At 55.0% G+C, this 22,999-nt stretch overlaps 1 protein-coding gene and 1 long non-coding RNA gene across 6 annotated transcripts in view; one reads left to right on the top strand and one right to left on the bottom strand.

Moving 5' to 3' along the window:
- The window catches only part of KAZN (kazrin, periplakin interacting protein), a 1,012,902-nt gene that overhangs the window by 722,476 nt on the left and 267,427 nt on the right, over positions 1–22,999 (top strand). The gene's annotated exons all lie outside the window — the stretch shown is intronic.
- Positions 5,285–21,337, bottom strand: LOC119870492. The gene is made up of 3 exons (XR_005356160.1): positions 20,586–21,337; positions 15,967–16,169; positions 5,285–6,025 (listed from the first exon to the last, which is right to left on the bottom strand). It is a non-coding gene; the product is annotated as an uncharacterized LOC119870492 (long non-coding RNA).

The following is a 22,999-nucleotide window of genomic DNA, read 5'->3' as shown; positions in this document are numbered from 1 at the left end:
TCCATCGCCACCGAGTTCAAACCTCGCTTCATCACCGCGTCCAACTTCTATCCAGCCTATGTGTGGCCCTTCCTCAACGCTAAGCACTATTCACAGCTTGCAGACGATCTCACTTAATCCTCCCAACGTCTCTACGAAATGAGTACTATCACCGCCTCCCTTTTGTAGCAGAGAATGCTGAGACACGGAGAAGGTGAGAGACGTGCCCGAGACCGCACACCCAGGGCAGGCACTTGAATAAGACGCTTGGTGCTGGAGGATATGCTCTTACTTGCAGGGCTACTCTGCTGCTCAATCCTGAATCCAGGCATCACCGAACTCACCCGGCCCTGGGAGGGCGAACGTCTGACGCACAGAACATGACTTCTCATTCTTGTTTCCACGGCAGACATTACTAAGTGAGCCCAGCTCCATTCTTCTGAGGATCCCAGACTGGCTTAGGCTCTTTCTTGATGCATCACCACGCGTGCAGTGACTGTCGAGCCACTGGGCTAGGTTTGGGGACGATGCCTGTATGTTTTCCCTGAGCTGTTTAATGCTGCTCCCCTCCTTTGAGAGTAAGGAATCAGGCCCAGAGGGAACTGACTTGTCTAGGTGGGGAGCAAAGCCACGGCTGCTGCTTGGTCCCCTCCATTACCAGTCCCCTGTCTCCCTACCCTACACCGCTGTCTCCCCAGGTGGAACAGAGCAAGCAATGGCTACCTTGGGGGACACGTGCTCATCAGAGTTTCGTGGCAGCCTAGCTGTGCCTTTGGATAACTCAGAGTTAACCAGAGAGGAGGGGCCGCAGAGGATCATTTTATCACAACGCACTTTATAGAAGATGTTGCCAAATGGAGCGCATTAGTGTTATCAGTGCTTTTAATTTATGCAGTGACCACGGCCCAGGGGGGACAGCAAACCTGGCTTGATGTCAATTGCCAGGAGTTTACTGAGAGTGTCCGGGACTCTGGGGGGCACCGTGGGAGGTCCAGGAAGCCTGCCTTCAAGGGGTCGGTTCACTCATTCAACAAGCATGCATTGAGCGCCTCCTGTTTATACCCGTGCAAAAGTCACAAATAGGACAAGGTGGTACTGGTGGGGCTTCCTATAGAGAGGACCCTTTTCGTTCCATCCCCAGTTTTGTTTTCACTGAGAAGTAAAGACGCGGGAGGAAGACAGTAGGGATCACGGTGTTTCCCAACAGAGTTGATGGGGAAACGACACCTGGGCCTTGACCAATTCTCGTCCTCAAGGGCCCCAGTGACAGGCAGGGCTGAAGGACCACAGGCCTCCATCCTCCACCTGCAGGAACCCGGTCTTTCCCAGGACTTAACCTCTGGCAAAGAACAGACCAGAATGCGTACACCCCCAGGGGACAGGTAGGCGCTGGGCAGGCTCTTCCCTTCTCCCAAACTTTCCAGCCAGGCAGGAGTGAGTGAAGGGGCAGAGGGGAGCCTGGCATGTGGGTGACTGGGGCTCTCTCCGGGGACACTTGGCCAGGACTCAGGGGCTCTCTCCTCTAACCAGCCTCTGCTAAATTGTCTCCGGTGCCGGGGATTCAGAAAAGGGGATGGCAGTGGGGCTCCAGCCTCTGGGAAGAGTTAACGTAGGACCCTAGGTTTGGGCCTGTGAGTTGGGGCCAGTTAAGTGGACAGGACGCAGGGCCAGCCCTGGGGCCTGGACGTAGATGGGGAAAGGACCGTGGAACACAGTGAGGACAGCAGAGGGGCTCTGTGGGGCGTAACTAGATCCAAAACACAGTATTTTGAACCTTGCAAATCGAGCAGGTCTCCAGTTCAAATCTACGAACCCGGACGCTTTGAGTTAAGTTCACGACGTTAGTGGCTGAAGTCTGGGGGTGCAGTTCACAGGTCGTGGCGTGTGGGGAAACGTGTTCTCGTGCAAGAAGAGGGAGCTGTGTCCAGGGGGAAGAGAAGGGACTCTGGAGCCTGGTAGATGCTCTTTCAAATCCTGGCTCTGCTGCCTGCCAGCTGTGTGACCTCGTACGAATCACTTAGCCTCTCAGAGCTTCTGCTTCTGCCCCCGTTTATAAAATGGGAACATCATGGATTTCCCAGGTTGAGAAAATTAACTTAATCAAGGCTTGCAACATGCCCTTTCTGTGCTTCTCCCTATACTCTCTTTCATCTCCACCCAACCCACCACCTCCTCACCTCTCCACCCGGAGGATTTTTTTTTAAATTTTTATTTATTTATTTATTTATTCATGAAAAACACAGAGAGAGAGAGAGAGAGAGAGAGGCAGAGACACAGGCAGAGGGAGAAGCAGGCTCCCTGCAGGGAGCCCGACGTGGGACTCGATCCCGATCCCGGGTCTCCAGGATCACGCCCTGGGCCTAAGGCAGGCACTAAACCGCTGAGCCACCCAGGGATCCCCTCCACCTGGAGGATTTTGATATCAGATGCAACCCTAACTCTCAAGTGAGAAAAAATTTGAAAGCTTTTCTGTAAAGAATATAAATGCAGAAAGTCAGCTTGTACTAATATAAGTGGTGGTAAGGTTTTTTTTTTGGGGGGGGGGTTCTTTTTTAAGGACAGGAGAAAAAAGCGCTCCTGGTAAGTTACAATCTCCGGAAGTAACTACCATTCATTAAGAAGGACATTTGGGCTGATTCCCCAAAGTTGTAGAAAAGGAAATGAGATGCAAACTCTGGATTTGCGTAATCTCGGAGGTTTGCCGCTCATGTGCCGCCTGCAGGGGCTCGGCGTGAAGGGCAGCCCCTGCCTGGCCTGGGTGCCCTCTGTGCCCCTGCTCCGCAGGGTCCCCCTCGGAAGGAGGCTTTAATGACCACTCAAGTGGCATTTCGTTTCTAATTAAGAGCGGGGAGGAAAGCGCTGGCCGAGTGGGGTGAATGTTCTGGGGGAATTTGCCCATTTAGGAGAAACCTAGAGAATTAGCAGGCACACAAAGCCACTTCATGGCTGGAGCAGAGGCCTCAAAGGCTTCCAGACACCCCGCTGGCTGGAGAGGAAGTTGGCTACACAGTGACCCGTCTTTGGAATCGTACCCTTGAGCTTGGGGGGCCACGTCCACCGTGGGGGAGAGGGAGCCCGAACACATACTTCTGGAGGAGCTCCGTGTGCCAGGCCTCCTGCCATCTGCAAGTGCCTCGTGCTATAGATGGAGCCTTTGTGGGTCCCCACCCCAACCAAATTCATACGTGGAAACTGTTATCTCCAACTGGACAGTAATTGGAAGTGGGACCTTTGGGAGGTAAGTGGGTTTGGATGAGGCCGTGGGTGTGGAACCCCCATGATGGGATTGGTGCCCTTAAAAGGGGATGAAGGGACCTGAGGTCCTGCCCCCCACCCCCCACCTCTCTCCTCTCTCTCCCTCTCCCTCTCCCTCTCCCTCTCCCTCCCCCACACAAGCACACTAGAAGGAGGGCTTTCACCAGAACCCAGCCATGTGCTGACACTCTGATCTCAGACTTGCAGCCTCCAGGACTGGGAGAAATAAATGTCTGTTGTTTAAAATTACCAGTGTCTGGCAAACTGTTATATATAGGAGTCTGAACCGAGACGCCGAATCTCAACCTCATGACAAACCCTCATAACTGGAAACGAAGCCCAGCAACAGAAATTGGCTTTTGCCCCAGGTCGGAGTCAGGATGCGAACCCAGGCCTTCGTGGTCCAGCGCCCGTGGCCTTGGGCCTCTGAGCGGACACCCGTTGGAGCCTCCTGTGTCTCCGGGCAGCCCCGCCTCCGTCCTGATTTCCTCACCCCGAGCCAGGCAGGCGGGCGGCCCGTGCTGGGGAAAGCGCTGCCCCCCAGGACCCGGGCATCCCGGGGATGCTGGCCAGTGGGATTGTTACTGCAGCGTATCTGGGGCCGAGGTTCTGGAAATAACCCTTCTGGCATGGGACCGGCATCCCTCCCAGTACCGCTCGCTTTAGCCACTCGTTTCTCCTTAGAAACCCGCTGCTGAGTCCAGCGGAGCCGAGAGCGGACGTGGCACAGGCCCGAGTGGTCGGGGGTGTGGGCGCTCGGGCCGCGAGGACGCGCCGAGCTCTGAGATGAAACCACGTCGGCCCCCGCACCCCTGCTTGCGCCCCAGCCCACACACTGATAACACAGCGAGGGGAGATGTCGGGGGGCTCGGAGGTCTTCTTACTAAGCACTTTGCTGAACGGAGAACAATTCATCTCTTTGCCGTGACCGGCCTGGCCACATGGCAATACTGGCAAGAGGGGAAAAAAAAAAAGAAAAGGAAAGAAAAACGAACAGAAACAAAACCTTGTGTCTTCCTGCCAGCAGAGGGGTAAAGACAGGCTTGCCGTTCTGCAAACATTTTGGCTAAATGTCCTTTTCCCTTTAATCTGGCGTCTGGGAGAGTCTGATGCAAGAGGGAGAACCTGGCCTGGCTCCTGGGTCAGGACGGGCTGCGCGGCATCTCCCTGCGGCGTCTCAGGAGCTCCCAGAGCGGGGATGTTGAGGCCAGCGAGGCTCCGCTAGAGGACTCGCCCCCTGGACGTCCCCAAGCCTTGCTCTGCTCCCGGGGGCCCCCGGGACGTCAATAGTTACAGTATGTGGGGGAGGTTTTTGTTGGTTTTTTGGTTGGCGTTCACAGACTGTCCCCCGGCGCGCCCTGGGACCCGGAATCCTGCTCAGCGCAGCCCGCGGTTGAGCCAGCGCCTGTCTGCCCCCCCCTTCTCCGCGGTGTCCCACTTCCGACGGCAGGAGACAGCTGGAGCTGGCTACAGAAGCCACGGGAAGGATTGGAATCCACGGGAAAGAACAAAGGAATTCCAGTCTGAAGACTGGGTCTGAGCCGCGGCTCGGCCACACACCTGCTGTGTGACCTCGGGCAAATTAGCTGACCTCTCTGAGCCTGTTCCTCATCCGCAAAATAGTGACACAGCAACCCCGTGCACGGAGTTTTATGGGGGAGAAAGAGAGAACATTTATGGAAAGCGCATGAAGTGCTGCACAGGTATCGGATGCTGCTAGTGGTTTCATTTCCTGGAGGGCAGCGTAGGAGCAGACCATTGCTTTTTAGGGGACCTATTTGAATAAGCTGACACTTTGCTGTTGTTGTTTCATTTTATTTTTTATTTTTAGTTTTTTTAAAGATTTTATTTATTTGAGAGAGATAGTGAATGTGCACGAGAGAGAGAGGGCAAGCAAGCACAAGCCAGAGGTGGGGTGGGGATGGGAGGCAGGAGGCAGACGCAGAGGGACAAGCAGAGTCCCCTCTGAGCAGGGAGGCCACTGCGGGGCTCCATCCCAGGACCCTGAGATCGTGACCTGAGCCAAAGGCAGATGCTTAACCGATGGAGCCCCATTTTTAGTTTCGCTTTTGGAGAGAGAGAAAGAGAGAGGGAGAGGGAGAGAATCTCAAGCAGGCTCCACCACTCAGTGCAACCCTGAGATCATGGCCTGAGCCGACACCAAGAACCCGCTGCTTAACAAGACAGAGCCCCCCGGGCGCCCCTCGGATGACATGCTGTTACAGTCCCATATCACCCGGATGTTGTATGAAGGGATCAAAATTTCTCCCTTGGGCTCAGGGGGCCCGTCTGATGTCATCTCTTGGGAGCGCCCTGGACATCTTACGTATGGATGAAGAATTCACACTGCAGCCTTGGCCAGTCTAACTGTTCATGTCATGTCTCATCAGCACGGTTGACCTTCTGTTTAAGGAGCAGGGGAAGAAGGGAGGTTGGACAACAGTGACCCCATTGCGTTGACTGGAACGTGCGGTAGGCTGAATTGCTGTCCCACGTCTCCCCTCCTTGTCACCATGGCCACCTTGACTTTAGACCCGACCGCGTCACCTGCTCTGGCCAATGGCATGTTAGCCACTGTGTTGTAGGCAGGCGCCGGGAAGGAACTTCAGATCCGCTCTGTTCTGTAGGACAACGCTCAAGGTACTGGCTCCTGCATTTCCAGGGTGGGGCGGGACACAGTAGAAGGAACTAGAACTTCTGGAGAGACTAGGACTTCGAGGTCTGTTCCGCCTCTCAGACGATGACCCTACGCTGTGATTTCTCCGGGAAGCAGCTCCACGGCCGTCGAAATCTAGAAATGAATGGAAGAAAAAGCAAAAGTGAGAGCGTGAGAGTGAGTTGGGGGCGGGGGGGGGGGTGGGCGAGGTCCACACAGCCTTGAACTCCACCGGTTTCCCTGGACCAGGAATTAGTCCTGGGGCTGACGATAAGATTCTCTGAACAGCTTGAAGGGAACTTTAGGAAAGGAAGCAGAATCCCCTTGCAGATTGACTTTGGCTTTGGTCTGGGTGACTTTTTTGTTGGACTTTAAATAAAAGCTGGGGAGAGGGGGCATATGGAGGGCAGCCCCGGCGGTAGCGAGAGTGGGCATCCCGGCATCGCCCTGACATTTCTTATTTCAGTAATTGATGTGGCCAAGCTGAAGCTTGTCACTGCGAGAGCGTGGCACCGTGGCTCCGGTAGTGCCGTGGCCATGTGCGGAGTGAGAAAAATCAATTTCCACTGTCCACGGAGTGTTGTTTGATTTATTACTGCTGGAAGAAGAAATTCTTTATCCCCCACCCCCTCTTGGAGAGAGGATTGTTTTACAGTCTTCTGCTAGAGACACTCCATAAAGGAAGTCCTATTTGCCCAAACTTTGGTATTTTGATAACCTTCCTTGGCTATTCAGAGGACACCGAACACTCCCAATTTTTATGACCATCATTTGTTTTTGATTAGGCAATTACAGGCATTAAAAGACAATCTGCAAGAGTGTGTTCAGAGTACCTGCAGGATCGTTTCCTGCAGTGGGAAGTGTCGGCTTCGGAGGGCTTGAATTTTTCATGACCACTGCGGGGAGGAAGGAGGGGTTTACTAGGAAAGAGAGCAGACGCGGGGATTTGGGAATTCAGGCTGGGATTGGAGTCCTGACTGCCATCGGAGGGCAGGTCAGTGAGCCTCAGCATGGGAGCCTCAGTCTTCTCATCTACACGGGGGGTGGCAGGCAGCACTCTGCTTGGACCCCCTTGCACCCCTTTTTAGGCCTTTCTTGTGCACCACCCCTGCCTGCTTCTGTGTCTTTTTGCAGCCCACACCCTGCACCTGAGACGCTTCTTCCAAAATCACCCTTGGCCTCTGGAGCCACTTTGCCCACACACGCACAGAGCTGGGAATGCCTGAGAAGCGATGTCCCTTCGGGGCAGCCCTTCAGCCAGTGACTGACCAGTGTGGGCGTACGGAAGCCCAGCTCGCACCCCAGAGCCCCCTGCAGTTTCAGGCCGAGGCTCCCCCAGGAGCACCTTTGCCCGAAATCATTGCAGGGTTGCGCGGTTCTTGTCTCCTGGAGTTGAGGAATGAATCCGGTGGACCAAAGGGTGACCCCAAGTGGAAGTTTACAAAGTGAAGGTGAGAACAGAAAGGATAGAAAAGGAGCTGTCTCGAGCGAGAGGGTCCCCATGGGTTGCCACTGAGGGCTTTTACGGTTGGTCTTTTATGGGAAACTGACCAGGGAGCTTGGTACCTTCGTGTCAGTATCATGGGGATTGGTGAAATCACGGCATCACGTCTCTATTTCAAACAAACATGGTGGACTTGTAACCATCATGAGAACAAATGTTCCTGTAAATATCATGTCTATTTCTTCCCATGTAGGATGCCTGTGAGCCTGGTTACATAGACCGCCCCCCCCCATGACTCTAGCCCCCTTGCCCCCTACCTGTCCCTCCCTGCCTCGCCTTGCCTGTCCCTTAATCAACATCAACCCTCACTTGCCTTCTTCTCCTTCCCTGACCCTCTTTCCAGGAGAGCCTCCTGCAAGACCTCTTTCCTATGGCACTTGTGCCCTAACCCTGATCTCAGGGTCTGCATCTAAGGAATCCTACCTTAGGGGCGCCTGGGTGGCTCAGCCAGTTAAGTGTCTGCCTTCAGCTCAGGTCATGATCTTGGAGTCCTAGGATCGAGCCCCCCATTGTGCTCCCTGCACACCCCACCTCTCGGGGGGTAAGGGGGGCAGTCTGCTTCTCCCTCTCCCTCCCTCCTCTTGTGCTTGCTATCTCTCTCACTCTTTCATTAATTAATTAATTAATTAATTAATTAATTAAAAGTTAAGAAAGGAATCCTACCTTAGATAGCAGACTGATGCTTCATGCCAGTTTTTTTTTTTTTTTTTTTTTTTTTACAAACTATTTTCAGTTAATTTTATTCAGCGTTTTGGGGGTGCTGGGCATGGAATTGCATGTTTGAAATGCATTCTCTCTGGTAATGCTGTAACGAAGGAAGGTCTCTGGAAGCACAATGACTAACACACAGTAGAAACTCGACACACACTGGCCCAGTCTGAACATGGTTGGTCTGCAACAAGTGTGGGAGGAAAACCCAAACACCTCCTCACCCCTCTCCCTGGTGCCTCCCACCCCTTCCCAATCCACCCCCACACAGCAGTGCACAGGACCTTTTAAAACACACCAATCAAATATGTAAGAACCTCTCATGGCTACTTTATTCCATACAGGACGAAAGCCAGATTTCCCACCATGACCTACAATGGGGAAGGTTGGCAAACTTTTTCCATAAAAGGCCAGATAGTAAATATTTTAGCCTTTGTGGGCTCCAGAGTCTCTGTTGCAACCACCTGACTGCCGTGTATCACCAAACAGCCACAGGCAATATGTCAACCAATGGACATGGATCTTTCCATAAAGCTTTATTCATAAAAACAGATCTGGCCCACAGGCTATGGTTTGCTGACCTCTGGTCTACAAGACAGTTAAATGGTATGGGGTCTGCCTCCCTCACCAGCCATGGGCCTCACCCTGACCCACTCTCCTCCTCTTCATTTGCTCCTGCTGCACAGGCCTCCTGGAGAAGCCCAGCATATTCCTGCATCAGGCGTCTGTGCAGCTGGCCCCCTTTCTGGGTCTGGGACCTTCTCCAGGAGCCCTGTGCATACCTAGGTCTGGGACCTTCTCCCAGGATCCCTGTGCATACCTGGGTCTGGGACCTTCTCCAGGAGCCCTGTGCATACCTGGGTCTGGGACCTTCTCCCAGGATCCCTGTGCATACCTGGGTCTGGGACCCTCTTCTGGGAGCCCTGTGCATACCTGCGTCTGGGACCTTCTCCCAGGAGCCCTGTGCATACCTGGGTCTGGGACCTTCTCCCAGGAGCCCTGTGCATACCTCGGTCTGGGACCCTCTTCCGGGAGCCCTGTGCATACCTGGGTCTGGGACCTTCTCCCAGGAGCCCTGTGCATACCTGGGTCTGGGACCTTCTCCCAGGAGCCCTGTGCATACCTCGGTCTGGGACCCTCTTCCGGGAGCCCTGTGCATACCTCGGTCTGGGACCCTCTTCCGGGAGCCCTGTGCATACCTCGGTCTGGGACCTTCTCCCGGGAGCCCTGTGCATACCTGGCTCCTGGTCATCATTCAAGTGCCAACTCACATCCTGCCTCCTCAAAGAGGTGTTCATGTGCCTGCAAGATCTCCGGAGGCCTCCCCACTCTATTCCCGCTGTTCTACATCGTCCCAGTGGTTAATTTATTCCCCCAATCACTTGTTTGTCATCTGTCGGGAAGGCAGGGTTCAACATTATCTGATTGTCTCCTGGAGCATCTTTAGGCCGTTGCACAAGATCTGGCACTTAGTAGGTGCTCAATAAGCGTCTGTTGGCTTAATGGTCTCTAGGACACCCTGTCCCCCCACTGTACGGGGTTTGTGAAGCCTGAGGAGCACCGGAATTGCACTGGTTATGTTGGTTGCAAGGCAAACCCACGAAACTCCAAATAAACATCCTCTCCTCTTTCCCTGTCAATTATCCCGCTAAATGGAACATCTCATCAGAGGATTTGCCTGAGCAAATCCTCACTTTTCTTTTCTCAGCCCCAAGCCTAGGACTGCACACCTCCATTTCCAAGGCTAAAAACACCAAGAGGAATGTGTTCTCTGAACATGACATTGAGATTACCCAGTTAATTAAAGAGGGATTTAGGAGTTACTTAACATCTGGGTGGCAGGGTTTGTTTTTTTCCTTTCCTACTCAGCTTCAGAAAGGAAGCAGAAATTGTGATACACCTGATATGTGCATTTAATTGTTCCATCTGACACCTCCCTCTTGCGACTCCATTGGGCCGTAAGCTGAGACTCTTGTGGGTTCCGTGGCGCCAAGACATGTGATGTGTTGAGCAGCCAAACCCAGGACATGTGTTTGGAGAAGCAATCCGCCTCATCATGATGTGACCCCCAAAATGGCAGTGGCTCTTTTTATTACTTAATACCTAAGAGCAGTGGTTCCTGGATATCAACTATCGTAAGAGGGCCAAGGGGGCTTCAAGAGGTGGTCCGAAATGTGGCTGCCATTAGGTGGCAGAGGGCCTTAAATGCCGTGCTGGGGAATATGAGCTTTATCCTAGCCAGGGAGCATGGGAGAGGATCCTGTATGCTGCGGGGGGTCCTGGCTGATGCTCCGTGGTGGCCGTGCAGACGATGGTGTGAGGGAGGAGGACTGCTGGCCAGGAGCCCGGGCAGGAGGTGGCTCTAGAGCTCCAGGTGGGAAGTGAAAGGACCTTGCTGGCACGGTGGCATCGGGAAAGGAGAGGTGGAGATACATTCAGACAGGTGTTCCTACCCCCAGGGACAGGTCACCGAGGTCACCATGAGCCAGATGGAGGCAGGCCCCCACCTCATCTCTGGGAATTTGGATTTTATTCAGCTCTGATGGCGACGAGTAACACCTACCTCTCTGGGTTACTGAGAAGATTGAGATAGTGAGTGCTTGAAACTTATTTGTAACAAGTCTTTGATGAGCCTTTAATTGGTCATCAGGTGCCATTTCTCTAATGCTTCACTAAACGGAGCTATTCAGAACTTGTCAGTACGTGAGTTTTTGGTGGACTTTCTCCTCATCCTCATGTGATGCCTCGGCCCTAAGAGGCCTCGTGGCAGCTCTACTGACCAAGTGTTAGTTAATGTTGCCAGTACAGCAGCCACACCAGGAAAACCAGCAGCGTTCAAGAAATACCATTAAAAACAGGGGCGGGGGTGGGGGGTATCCTTGGTGCCGAAGGCAGTGCCCCTGTGCATGACCCAAACATGCCTTAGGACACCTTGGTGAGGAAGCAGTGTCCCTCTGTGGCCCAGTCCCGAGACCAAACTCCAGTCTGCGTTCATTATTTGGGTTGCAAGCGTCACACTTTGATGGATCCGAACGCCCTACAGGATCCCACTGACCCGTGTTTTTGAGCAGCCGGGCTCCTTGAGATGAAGCTCGTCCCTGGCTACGTAGCCTCCGTGCCTTGTCTTGAGAGAACAGGATCGAAGTGTTGGATCATAGCTCCCGCCTCCCCTTGGACTTGAATGCAGTGGCATTGCTCTTCAGGGATCTGATTTCAACTGCAATGAGCACTGGGTGATGCTTTAATCACCTGCAATTATTCGAGGCAGGAATTGGGCAAATGAACAAGTACAAATGGACAACAACAGCCTTGTTCCTTTGAAACCGTGTGAGCTGCTATAATGGCTTATTAGTCCCAATTATGACTCGGTGCTAAGAAGTGGGGGTCAGTGGGAGGGGGGTATTGATACTTGTTTAAGATTAGGGCATTTGTTTATTCTGCTGCAGAGGAATCCATTTCTGGAAGGACCCAAGGATGACTTCCATGTCCAGTTGGCAGGTGGGCCTTCTCAGAAAGACCTGCCGGCGGGGCGGGTAGGAATCCACCTTGCTGGCTGCAGTGTGTCTGAGGCCTTGAGCCTTTGTCTGGGCTGGAGCATCCCTCCTCCGCGTGCCCTGTGGCTAAATCCTCCCTCCTTCAGGTCTTGATTCAAGGGTCCCCTGCTCCCGTCAGGCAGGCCTCACAGACCCCGGCCCTGCTCCCCCGCAGGCGGCTGCTGTGCTCGGGCAGTGGCCAGACCACCCGGGGCCCACCGCGGCCTTGCCGTGAGCCCGCTCGTGGCTGCAGAGGGCCGCCACTGGAGCCAGGGTCAGTTAGGCCCCCACGGATGGGCCACCGCTGGAGCCGCGGTCAGTTAGGCCCCCACAGCCGGCAGCCGGCGCATTAGCCTAACGCATCCGAGCAAACCACCGCTGCTGCCGGCCGCTGGCATCAGTCCGGTGCTGTTTCTCTGGGTCCTCAGCACGGGCGTGCACAGAGGCAGACCCTGAGATGGGGCACATGGATTCTTGGAGGCAGGGGTGGAGGGGGTGGGGGGGTGGGGGGGTCCCAGTAAGGGCAAAGGATCATGAGCTGGGGGCGAGGGAAGCCAGGCAGGGCACGTAATGGAGCCAGGGGCCGCTGCAGGGACCTGGAGCCCAGTCCTGCTGGAGAGTTCTAGAAATGGTGTAGGACGTGGGCCTCTGGGTTTTCCGAGATGAGGGAGCGGAGACCCTCGGGCAAAGCGGTGCGGACGCTGGCGGCTGGGAGTTGCCCAGAGCTGCATGACGGTGAGGGTCAGACCGCCTGGTCCTCTGCTTGCCCTGGGCCCTGGCCGAGCCTGCTCCAGACGCCGGGAGGAGCCTCCGGCAGAGCTGCCGGTGTTCACAGAAAGCAGCCCCGGAGCCTGGGAGCCGCGGAAGGGCTGAGCGCTGGGCCTTGCAGGCAGGTTGCGTGCGTGCTTCCGTTGCCAGGCCGGGGATGGTGCTTCCATCACCTCTCCGGTTGTCCGAACGATCCGGCTGGGGACTTATTCCCACTTTACAGATGTAGAAACTGAGGCCCAGAGTCTCACCCCTCACTTCTATTTACTTGGATGAATGGAACCCAGCCCCGTAGCCGGCCGCCCGCGCCCCAGGGAGATCTGCAGGGCAAGTCGGGCTGTGTTCGGCAGGAACCCCCTGGAGGATGCGTGCCCGGGGGCCCCTCCCCGCTGCGGTCACCAAGCTGCAACGGCCAGGCCCATCCGGCAGTCCTGGGAGTGCCCAGCCCCCGGGCGTCGTGCCCATGCCCGAAAGCTCCGTCTCGGCCTCCCCGGGGCCCTCCTGCATGCCCACCACCCTCCTTTCCAGCACGCAGCCCTCCTCCCGCTGGGTGCAGCGCAGTGTTTGTCCTTATGACGTCGTTACCCGCTGTTCCAGTCTTGTCTCCTGGAGATTGCACCCAGGTCCCCTCAACTGAAGTTCCAGGGGGCTCCCCAAATCCTCAGGCCACGCGTTCATAGTCCTGTGGCTGGCTCCCTTCCAGCCTGGCAACTGCATTCATCATACACAGATTGTGCTAGTTTGTCTCCAAGGATGGCGAAGGAAGGGGCTCCCGGGTACCTTTATGTGTGGGCCGTGACCCCAGGAACGAGGTTGGCATGCCTGCGTGCCTGGAGGGGAGCACTTTACGCCCTCCCCGTGGCCCCGGGAGGTGGGGACTGTGCACCCCATCCTGCAGGTGAGGACGCCGAGGGCGAGGGTGGCACAGTGACACAGGTGAGGACAGTCGGTCAGAAGCGCTTCAAACCCAGGCCCAACCCCACGGTTCTTTCTCTTCAGCCTCCCCCTCCATCATTGCCAGTGGACCCGGCTGCCCGGACCGGTCGAAACTGGAGAATCCTATTATCATTTAGCAAATACCATTTAGCCAATGAAAGTCGCCGGCCGGTGGGATCCTTTGGAGGAAACAGACAAGACTGCGCGCGAGGTTGAGAAGGGCCCCTCTGCCTTGTGACCCGTTTGTCCCAGACAACACCACGGAATGGTTTTAGGGGGAGCTGGGGGCTTGTTTGAGAGCATAATTTTCTTTTTTGATAAAGCCACGGAGAGAGCAGCTCTGACTCATGGTGCACAGAGACAAGAAAAGCAACGCGTCTCCCCAAGGGTCCAGAGCCGGAGACGGCCGCCAGCACGCTCCACACTGGGGCCGTGCAACAGTCTCCAAGGTCCAGCTCCCGGGTGGCAGCTGACGTGGCTCCCCAGCCAGCTCCCCGAACCAACCAGCGGAGACCGAGGCGCCAGTGCGGTGGTGGTGACAGGCCAGGCCCCCGGAGTCCGACTATCTGGGTTCAAAGCCCGAATCCCTGGTTGTGTGGCTGTGGATGAGGTTTGTAACATCCTCTGGGCCTCAGTTCCTGCACTTGTAAGATGGGGCTAAGAGTAGCACCTACTTCATGGGATGTCGTGATGCTGAAGTGAGTTCGTACCTTTGTGAAAACCCAGGGACCCTCCCTTCCTCTCCCGGAGACAGTTTCCATCAGAGAGTAAAGGTTTCGCTCTCAGTGTCTTCCAGAGCAGGAGAAGGGACAGATATCCGGGCCACCTCATGCGAGCTCTGAGCCTCATAATTTGGGGGTTCCTCTCCTGGGGTGCAACCGTTGAGCACACAGGTGCCGTGTGGTCTGTGTGTCTCACCCCACGTGGGAGACGGGCAGGCAGTATCCCCGCTGCTCGGATGCTCCGTGAGCAGCAAGTGGCCTCTTCTCTGGACCAGAGACCCCGTGTTTCCAAAGACGGCAAGACTGAACAGATTTTTCTTCCCTGAGCCTTTACCCTCCCAAATGCATCACTCCACACCCCAGACCTGTCAGGTAAAGGCTTCCTGAAGAGTCTCTGACCCCATCCCATGTCCAGGATTGTACATACAGGCCCCTTTCCTCCCATGAGAAAGGGTTTTGCTGGTGAACGGAACCCAGTTCTGCTTGAGTCACCACGAGTGCACGTTGTCCTGTGCACGAATCTAAGTAGAGGCCCCACTAAGGCAGATAAGAGTCCTAAAAGAGCACCATCATGACCTTGGGTCATCTACTGGATTCACCCATCCTAACCCAGTCCAGCAAGGGACAGGACCTCGTTTGTCTGGCTCGTACCTGTATCCCCAGCACATGACGTGCACCTAGCATTTGGTAACCAGGGGGCGGGTGCACTTTCTCTGTGTGTGTGTTTCTCTTCCTTTCCATTTTGCAGACCCTGCTAATGAGGTCTGCTGCGACCTAAGCAGCATGTGCGCATCCTTCGTGTGGGGAAGGTGGCGGGGCCATCAGAGCTGTCGGCTCCACAGCAGCAATCCCCTTTCTCCCCACGGCTAGGAAGTCCCACCACTCATTTGAGCCTGTTCTGTCTTCTACCCAAACCACTGCCTCCACGTGGGAGGGACCCTGATGCACCCCCCGCCCCCCATCCCGGTGGGGGAACAGTACACCAGCTCCATCTGTGAGGCCGAAACCCGCAGAAGCTGAGAAGAGATCATTTTGAATCCCACAGAAAGCGCCAGGCCTTCATTGCCCCAGAGGTTTCCTTAGCTGATAGGCAAAGCCTGGGGACCACGTGGTGCTTCCCTGTTGCAAGAACTCCACTTCTTAAGTACTTGGACCAGAGCTGGGCCCAAAGAACACACGAGCATCAAAGAACCAGAGTGGGAAGCTGTCCTTCCTGGGAAAGCAGCTTTTAGGAGTGTCTCGGGGCGGCCAGACACGGCGGGGAAGGTCACTGCATGGCCCCGTTCTGGGTCTGGAGGTGGGGGGTCCTGTCCACGGGTCCACGCAGCCGGGAGCCACGGGGGGCTCAGCACACACCAGGGCACGAGAGCAGGTGCCACTTGAAAGAGCCTCAGCCGCTGGTGTCTCGGGGTGACCACCCTCCCGGGCCAGGGCTCTGGGATTTTAATTGACCTGCGAGAGTGTAGAACTCATAGCTGGGGTGACGGCTCTGGGGGGGGGTACTAAACTTCAGTTTCATCCTGGAGAATATTACCGAGGCGGCTGCAAAGTTTCATTTTCCTTCCCAAGCCTTTCGTCCAACCTAAGGGCGAGGTTGAGGGGCAGAGGGGGGCGAGCTCACGCCTTAGCCTTGGCCCGGTTCCCGTGCACGTACATGTCACCGTCACGAGGTCTGTATTTTGTAATGACCAGGGAGCCGCGGCAATTAGAACATCTAAGCATCCGCTCTCACTACGGTGTGAATTTTTCTGAGCATTTTTATAAGGAGCATGGGTTCCTATGATAATCAGAAATTAAAACCAAAGACAGAAAAAAGATCCGGGTATGAGGGTCCAGGGTACGCTGCTATTTCAGGACATGATCATCCGCTCTCCGTGGACTGATGGGGATACTAATGACACTAACCTTTGGGCAGCACTTCTTGTGAGCTCGGCGCCTTACGTTCAGGATCATCATAATTCTAGCGACCACTTTGCAGTGTTGTGTACGAAGGTGGAATCTTCCCACTTGGTGCCCGTGGACATAGAGGCTTGGCGATTTCAGTGGCAGGACCCCTGTGCTTGAATCACCACTGTCACTCTGTCAAAGAGTTTCCTGAAACCGCATCCCTGTGATAAAAATACAGGACACATAGAGTGCACACAACATAGCATTTCAGGTGGCCTCTCCCCTCCAAGGTCTCCCCGTCCTCCCAATTTTTCATGTGACCTGCCCGGAGCCAGGGACACAGTGCAAGGTTTCATTATGAGCTCCTCAAGGGGGAACCATCGTTTCTTATTGACTTGTTGGTAGTCCTCGAGCAGCATTGAATGCCATCTCCAGGGCCCTCAGATGCCTGGCGGATGATGGAGACCAGCAAGGAACACAGGGGGAGGTGGCAGGCCTTGCTCCATCCAAAGGAAGACGTTTGCACACAGCTCCAGCTAGTTGCAGGCCTGTGGGATTGCAGGCCCCATGTGACCGAGCGGTTTGCCTTTTCAAGAGAAGCTGGAGATCGGAGATATGTGAAACCTCACCATCTTGCAGTCATTGTCAAACCCATTTGAAATGTTCGCCAAAGTGCCACCGCATACGGTTGAATTTGGCCCACGAGCAGCCCCTCTTTCCTAGAGCTCCCCGCAGCTCTTCACAGCTCTTCACAGCTCTTCACAGCTAGCTGGCTTTCCACAAGAGCTTTTGAGTTAATAACGTCACGACTGGAGCCCACTGGAGGACCCAGCTCTCCCGCCAGGCCTTGTCAGCCTGGTCACCAGCAACAGGTAGAAGCAGAGACATGCCGGGTCTGGCCGGTAATCAACAGTCCTCAACCCTCAGAAGCGTGGTTTACTAGTAGCAGTTGGGTTTTGCTTGGGCTACGATCGCCAGGACCACCCCCATCTGAATTGTAGAACCAGGCGATGGACCTCAGGAGGTTTGGAAAGTCCCTTGAGCATGGAAAGTCTATCTTGGTCAGATATTTACCCTTCCAGGTTCCTGGTATAATGTCTTACTATCGGTTGGTTCCTTTTTTTTTTTTTTAAGATTTTATTTATTTATTCATTAGAAACACAGAGAAAGAGAGAGAGGCAGAGACACAGGCAGAGGGAGAAGCAGGCTCCATGCAGGGAGCCCAATGTGGGACTCAATCCCGGGTCTCCAGGATCACGCCCTGGGCTGAAGGCGGCGCTAAACCGCTGAGCCACCTGGGCTACCCTGACGGTTGGTTCTTAATTAGTATTTCAGTGAATGAAATAAAATCTAGGCCTTCATTTGTTCAGCAAACATGGGTTGGCCATCTGCTGTGTGCCAGTAGCGGGGCTCCAGGGGTGAAGTGCAGACTTGCTGGTTGCTAACAGTCTGGCAGGATACGAAGATGAAGAAGTCATCGCAAGTGTGCCGAGCTGGGGATGAAGCTATAGGATCGTAAGCGTAGGAGTGCACATAACACAGCTCGGTGGTCAGAGAAGGTCCCTTTGAGGAGTGATGTGTAAACTGAGAGCTGGAGGTGAACAGGGCTACCGTCAAGGGAGCCGTGCAAGAGGGAGACAGAGGAAGCGGGATGTGCAAAGGTCCAGAGCCAGCAGCACTGAGAAAAGTCTGGGGTGGCTAGATTAAAGAGACCACAGGACAATGTCCGCAAGGCCAGCCTATGGAAAGAGCCCAGTTGTCCATCAATAGATGAATGGATAAAGAAGATGTGGTGTATGTACATATAGGGGAATATTGCTCAGCCATCAAAAAGGAAATCTTGCCATTTGCAACGACACAGATGGAACTAGAGGGTATTACACTAAGTGAAATAAGTGAATCAGAAACAAGACCATTATATGATCTCACTCATATGTGGAATTTAAGAAACAAAGCAGAGGATCATAGGGGAAGGGAGGAAAAAATAAAATAAGACAAAATCAGAGAGGGAGACAAGCCCTAAGGGACCCTTAACTATAGGAAACACACTGAGGGTCTCTGTGGGGGAGGAGGATGGGGGGATGGGGTGACTGGGTGACGGGCATGAAGAGGCCGCGTGATGTCATGAGCACTGGGTGTTCTATGCCACTGATGAATCACTGACCTCTACCTCTGAAACTCATGATACACTCTTATGTTAATCAATTGTATTTAAATTTTTTTAAAAATCTAAAAAACTAAGGAGACCATGGGACAGAGTCAGGTGCGTAAAGCTGGAGAGGGAGAGCTGGCCTGGGCCAGACCCTGCAGCGGGCTGTGGCGAGATTTTTGATTTCAGCCTACGGCTGAGAGAAAGCAACCAAAGGGCGTACAGGAGGAATGAGGCATGATGTGGAGGATGAGCGGAGCAGAGGCCGGGGATCAGTAAGCGCGCTCACCGTGCTGAGCACTGAGTAACCTACAGAATTGCCGAATCAGCACCCTGAGCAACTGAAACCCACCCCACACTGTGTGTTGACTACGCTGCAATTAGCCATCTAAAAACATAAATACATAAATATAAATAAATAAATAAATAAATAAATAAATAAATAAATAAATAACAAAAAATTTAATTAAAAAAAGATGAAAAATATTAAACCATAACGCTTCAGAATATAAAGAAGCCCAGGCTGCTTTCTGAAAATTAGATACATTCATTGCAAGCAAATTTTCTCCCATTAAAGATTTAAAAAATATAGATGAAGGCATTTAGTTAGAAAAGAAAGAAAGAAAGAAAGAAAGAAAGAAAGAAAGAAAGAAAGAAAGAAAGAAAGAAAGAAAGAAAGAAAGAAAAGAGGAATGAGGTGTGACGATTTGCATCCAGAAAGGTCTTTCTTGCTGAAATATGGAGGACTGACTGGACAAGTTCCGATAGGAGTAGGGATAATGCCAAGGATATGTGAACCCGGCCAGATGTCCTAAGACCCGTCCGTCCCAGCTCAGGGTCCGAACCGAGCCCACAAGGGACTGGAAATCCCCACTTCCTGGGCGCTCAGGCCCCGGCCTCAGCCTTGCTGCTGGACAAGGGAGCAGGGGCGGCCGAGACCCTGCCAAGAACGACCTGCTACGATGATATGCTACTGCAGAGGAGGAGGGCCTCAGGGAAGACAGACCTTTTTTTTTTTTTAACCCAATAAAGGGATAGAAACGCTGCCCCAGACTCCTTTAGAAGAATGTTCTGAGGATAGGTGAGACCAAAGATGTAAAATCACTCTTGAAAACAAATTTAAAAAAACACACAAAAAAATAAAATCATGCTTGGAAACAAAAATGACATGAAGGCCGACGGCATCTCCGAGCTGCCAAGGAGGGAGAGGAGGAAGGGAGCACTGAGGCTTCCAGGATGACAAATACTTGATGGGGTCGGGGCAGCAAGGCCGGGATCTGCTCCTGATGGCCTGAGTCAGGCTTTCTCTGGCTCGTTGAGTATTTTCCTCAATGAGGAGGTCCCTTCGGGCCAGGGAACGAGAGTCTGGGAGGGTGACCGATCAGGTTCCCAGTGACACGGGGCAAGGTGTTTGGGGTAGGGCCCCCGCTGCCCGCGGCATTGGAAGGCGTCCGGCCGCCGTGCGCTGTGCTTCCCACGCATCAGGATGCTGGAGTGCGAGACAGAGGAGCACGGGCGAGGCCGTGGAGACACTGGGAGCCTCGGGCTCTGCTGGGGGGGGGGGTGCAAATGGGTGCAGCCAGCTTGGAAGGCCGTGTAGCGTGGTGGCTCCATCAAGGCCACCTCCGCACCTACCGTGAGTCAGGACTTCAGCATATCCGTCTGCGGGGGACACAGCCCCACCCCCAGCGACGGCAGAGACGAATGATGGATACGCCATCCCAGAGACGAACTAGATGGTTTCACACGTGCCATAGCAGGTTTGTGAGGGCCAAGTGATAGGAGGGCGAGGGAGGCCTGAGAAGTGTCCCCTGAGAAGCAGGTGACCCCAGAGCAGAGACCCGAATGACCAGGAGGAGCCAGCTCTGCAAAGAGCCAAGGTAGCAGGTGACAAGACCCCAACTGGGGGGCAGTCGGGCGGAGTGTGTGCAGAACCCCTGCAGGGGTGCATGGTGCAGGGGTGCAGAGCAGCAGCAGGTGCCACGGTCACCGGGGCCCGGAGGCTGTGGAGGGCGTTAGGCTTCGTTCCGAGAACGCCGAGAAGCCCCTGGAAGTTACAGAGCAGGGAAGTGACACGGCCCCATTTGCATTTTTGCAAAAGACTCCTCTGGGACATTCGTCGTGATAAATAATATTTCACCAAAGACATTTAATAAAAGAAAGGAAAAAAAGAAAGAAAGCGATGCCTCCAAATCTAAAACAAACAAATGAAAAGCAGACCGGTCTTGGGTGCTCTGTGGAGACGCAAGCGTACGGGAGTGTCTGCAGCTGAGCGACGACGGGCCCACCGTGCACTTGACCTGTCAGCCCGTTTGGTCTCGGCGGAGCCGTGAGCAGCTGCTGATTCAGGCCACCGCGGAGGCCCCCGGCGGCCTTGGCCAAGCTTTTTGGGGGGAGTCTAGAGCGGGCTTGAGACCCCTTCCTGGTGGACCAGATACTTCTAATCACAGACTGATCTTAAGAATTGATCCAGACCCACATTACTCACCTCAGAGCCATTTCGAAGCTGCACATCACCCCCCAAAATTTCCACTTGGGGCTTAAGGCGTCCGCCTTCTGCGCTCGGGGTTCTCAGTACTGGTGGGGGGAGGGTTAGGGACCCAAGCAGATTCTGCGCCGCGAGCCGTCGCTGCCACGTGACCCCTCGACCGAGAGGCCAGAACTTCCACGGGCAGCATCTGCACCTGGGGCTCTGCGGCACGCACCCCACTCCGTGGCACGCACCCCAGAGGGTCTGGGGCGGGGGGTCCAGGCCCTGGACAGGTGGCAGATCTGGCCCGAGAGAGCAGGTGGCCGCTTCCTGAGCGTGGAGGAAGCTGGAAGAGATCGGAGGCACCGCCCGCCTGTGCCTCCTCCTGAATGGGGCGCTGCCCGGGAAGCCGCTCCTCGGCCAGGCCCTGGCTCCCGGGGGGCGGGGGGGGCGGGGGGTGGTGTTAACTCGAGAAAGCAGCCCCGTCAGCAGCTCTGTGAAGCTACATTACGCCGACGGGAAGCCCCCGGCACAGAAGGCCCAGCCCTGGTGACGCTGGGATCCACGAGGGAAAGAGGCGGGAAGTGGGCCGCCCCCTCCTGCCCCCGGGACCCTGCGAAGGCGGCGGCAGGTTCTCGTTTCCCAGATACGGAAACCAAGGCTTGGGAGGCCGTGCCGTGTTGGCCACGCGCCGCGGAGCCGGAACGGGCACCTGTGTCCCCAAGGGCCGCTGCTGTGTGTGTCCTTGCTCCACGCGTCTCAGGCGATGTCACCTCAGCGGCGGCCGCTCCGAGGCCCCGGGACGCGCGTGTCCCGAGGAGCCTGATGCTGCCCGTGGAAGGGAGGAGCTTAGCCAAGGGTTTCCAAGCAACCCCGGAGCTCCTCGGGAGTGACTATTGGATTCTATCCAGCTGCAAGCTGCTCCCTTGACTTCCAGGCCACCTCGAGCCACGGGAACTTGTTTAAGGAAAGTCTCTTAGATGTGCTTCTGGAGGCAGAAGGTCAATGCCAAAGCCACCTTTCCCTTTTTGTCACAGCCCCTCTTCCGCCTGCGGTCCTTGCGGGGCAGGGGGGGGGCACACAGCAAGGCGCACACACACCCTAGGCATCGGTAATCTGGTGTTTCGCCTCTCTTTTTGCTGCGTAACAAACAACCCCAGTACTCTGTGGCTTCAGAGCACCACCACCATGTCCTCTGCTCACAATTCTGCGAGTCAGAGATCGTGGCTGGGCTGGGCTGGGCTGGGCTGGGCGGGTCGGCTTCACGTGGGGTTGCCGGGGTCTCTCCTGAGGCTGCATGCAGATGGCAGCTAGGCTGACATCCCCGAGGTGGCTTTACTCGTGTGTCTGGTACCTGGGAGCCTGAGACCTCTCTCCATCTCTCTCCGTCTCTCTCTCTCTCTCTCTGTCTCTGCACGTGCCTCCCGTCATGTGACTGGCTGGGGCTCCTTCCCCGTGATGGCGATTCCAAGAATGCTGCGGTAGAAAGGGGGCCCTCGCAGATCTCTTGAGGCCTAAACTCAGGAGTTCCCTAGCATCGCTGCCCTTGGGTTTTATCGGCCAGACGACTGACAAGGACATTGCAATTCCAAGGTCGAGGTACCTGGTCCTCACCTCTCACCTTCTGGGACTGTCCTCCCCAGCACTTCTCACCACCCTGCCTCCTCACCTGTCATTCGGGCCTTGGTTCCTTTATCCCAGAGGGGCCCTCCCTGCACCTTCCCCAAAGCAGCCCCATCACATGTGAGATGGGAAGTATTCCTGCCGGCAACACGACCCACCGCACCCAATTTCCCAGTGAGCCTCCTTCAGACCCCAGAGTTGATCGCTCTTTTGCGCATCCTGCTGCTCGGAAGAAGGGTGGGCTCCACTGGCTTCCCTTTGGGGCTTTCCTGGTGCCCTCGGGTTCCCAGCCCATGGTGATGGGAAGGTAGCAACAGAAGCTTCCAGGAGGCTCTCCTAGAGCTTCGTGGCCCTTTGCACGGGCTCCTGTCCTGCGTGGCGAACAGGGCTACCCCTCGCCGCGGGGAGCTCATGAATATATTTACCTCTGAATTTAAGAACCATAATGGATTGGCATTGGCTCCTGACCTCGCAGAAATATTGAACAAACACGATGTAGGTCTGCAGGGCAATTGCTTTCTTTCTGATTTCCTGGGCTGATGACTATTGATTATCCGCTGCGCACTTTGTTAATCTCCGCGTGCCAGGGCTCGCTCCCCTGCACAGCGCCGCGCAAGGGTCTGGCTTTGTTCGTTTTTCCTGGGATTCGGGGCTGTGTATTCTAAACAAGGCGGTTATTCAACAGAGAATTCATCCGGCTTGGCTTTTCTGGCAGCCAGGCTACCGGTGACCTCGCGGAGTGAAGCGACGGGCACGCTCGGTGCAGGGAGTCTGCTCATCCCTAAGAGCTGCCGCGCTGCTGGCGACAG

The sequence above is a fragment of the Canis lupus genome, chromosome 2 (assembly GCF_011100685.1).
Source record: "Canis lupus familiaris isolate Mischka breed German Shepherd chromosome 2, alternate assembly UU_Cfam_GSD_1.0, whole genome shotgun sequence".
NCBI classification, from domain to species: Eukaryota; Metazoa; Chordata; class Mammalia; order Carnivora; family Canidae; genus Canis; species Canis lupus.
The sequence above is the reverse complement of the archived record's forward strand: the minus strand, read 5'-3'. Positions and strand labels throughout refer to the sequence as shown.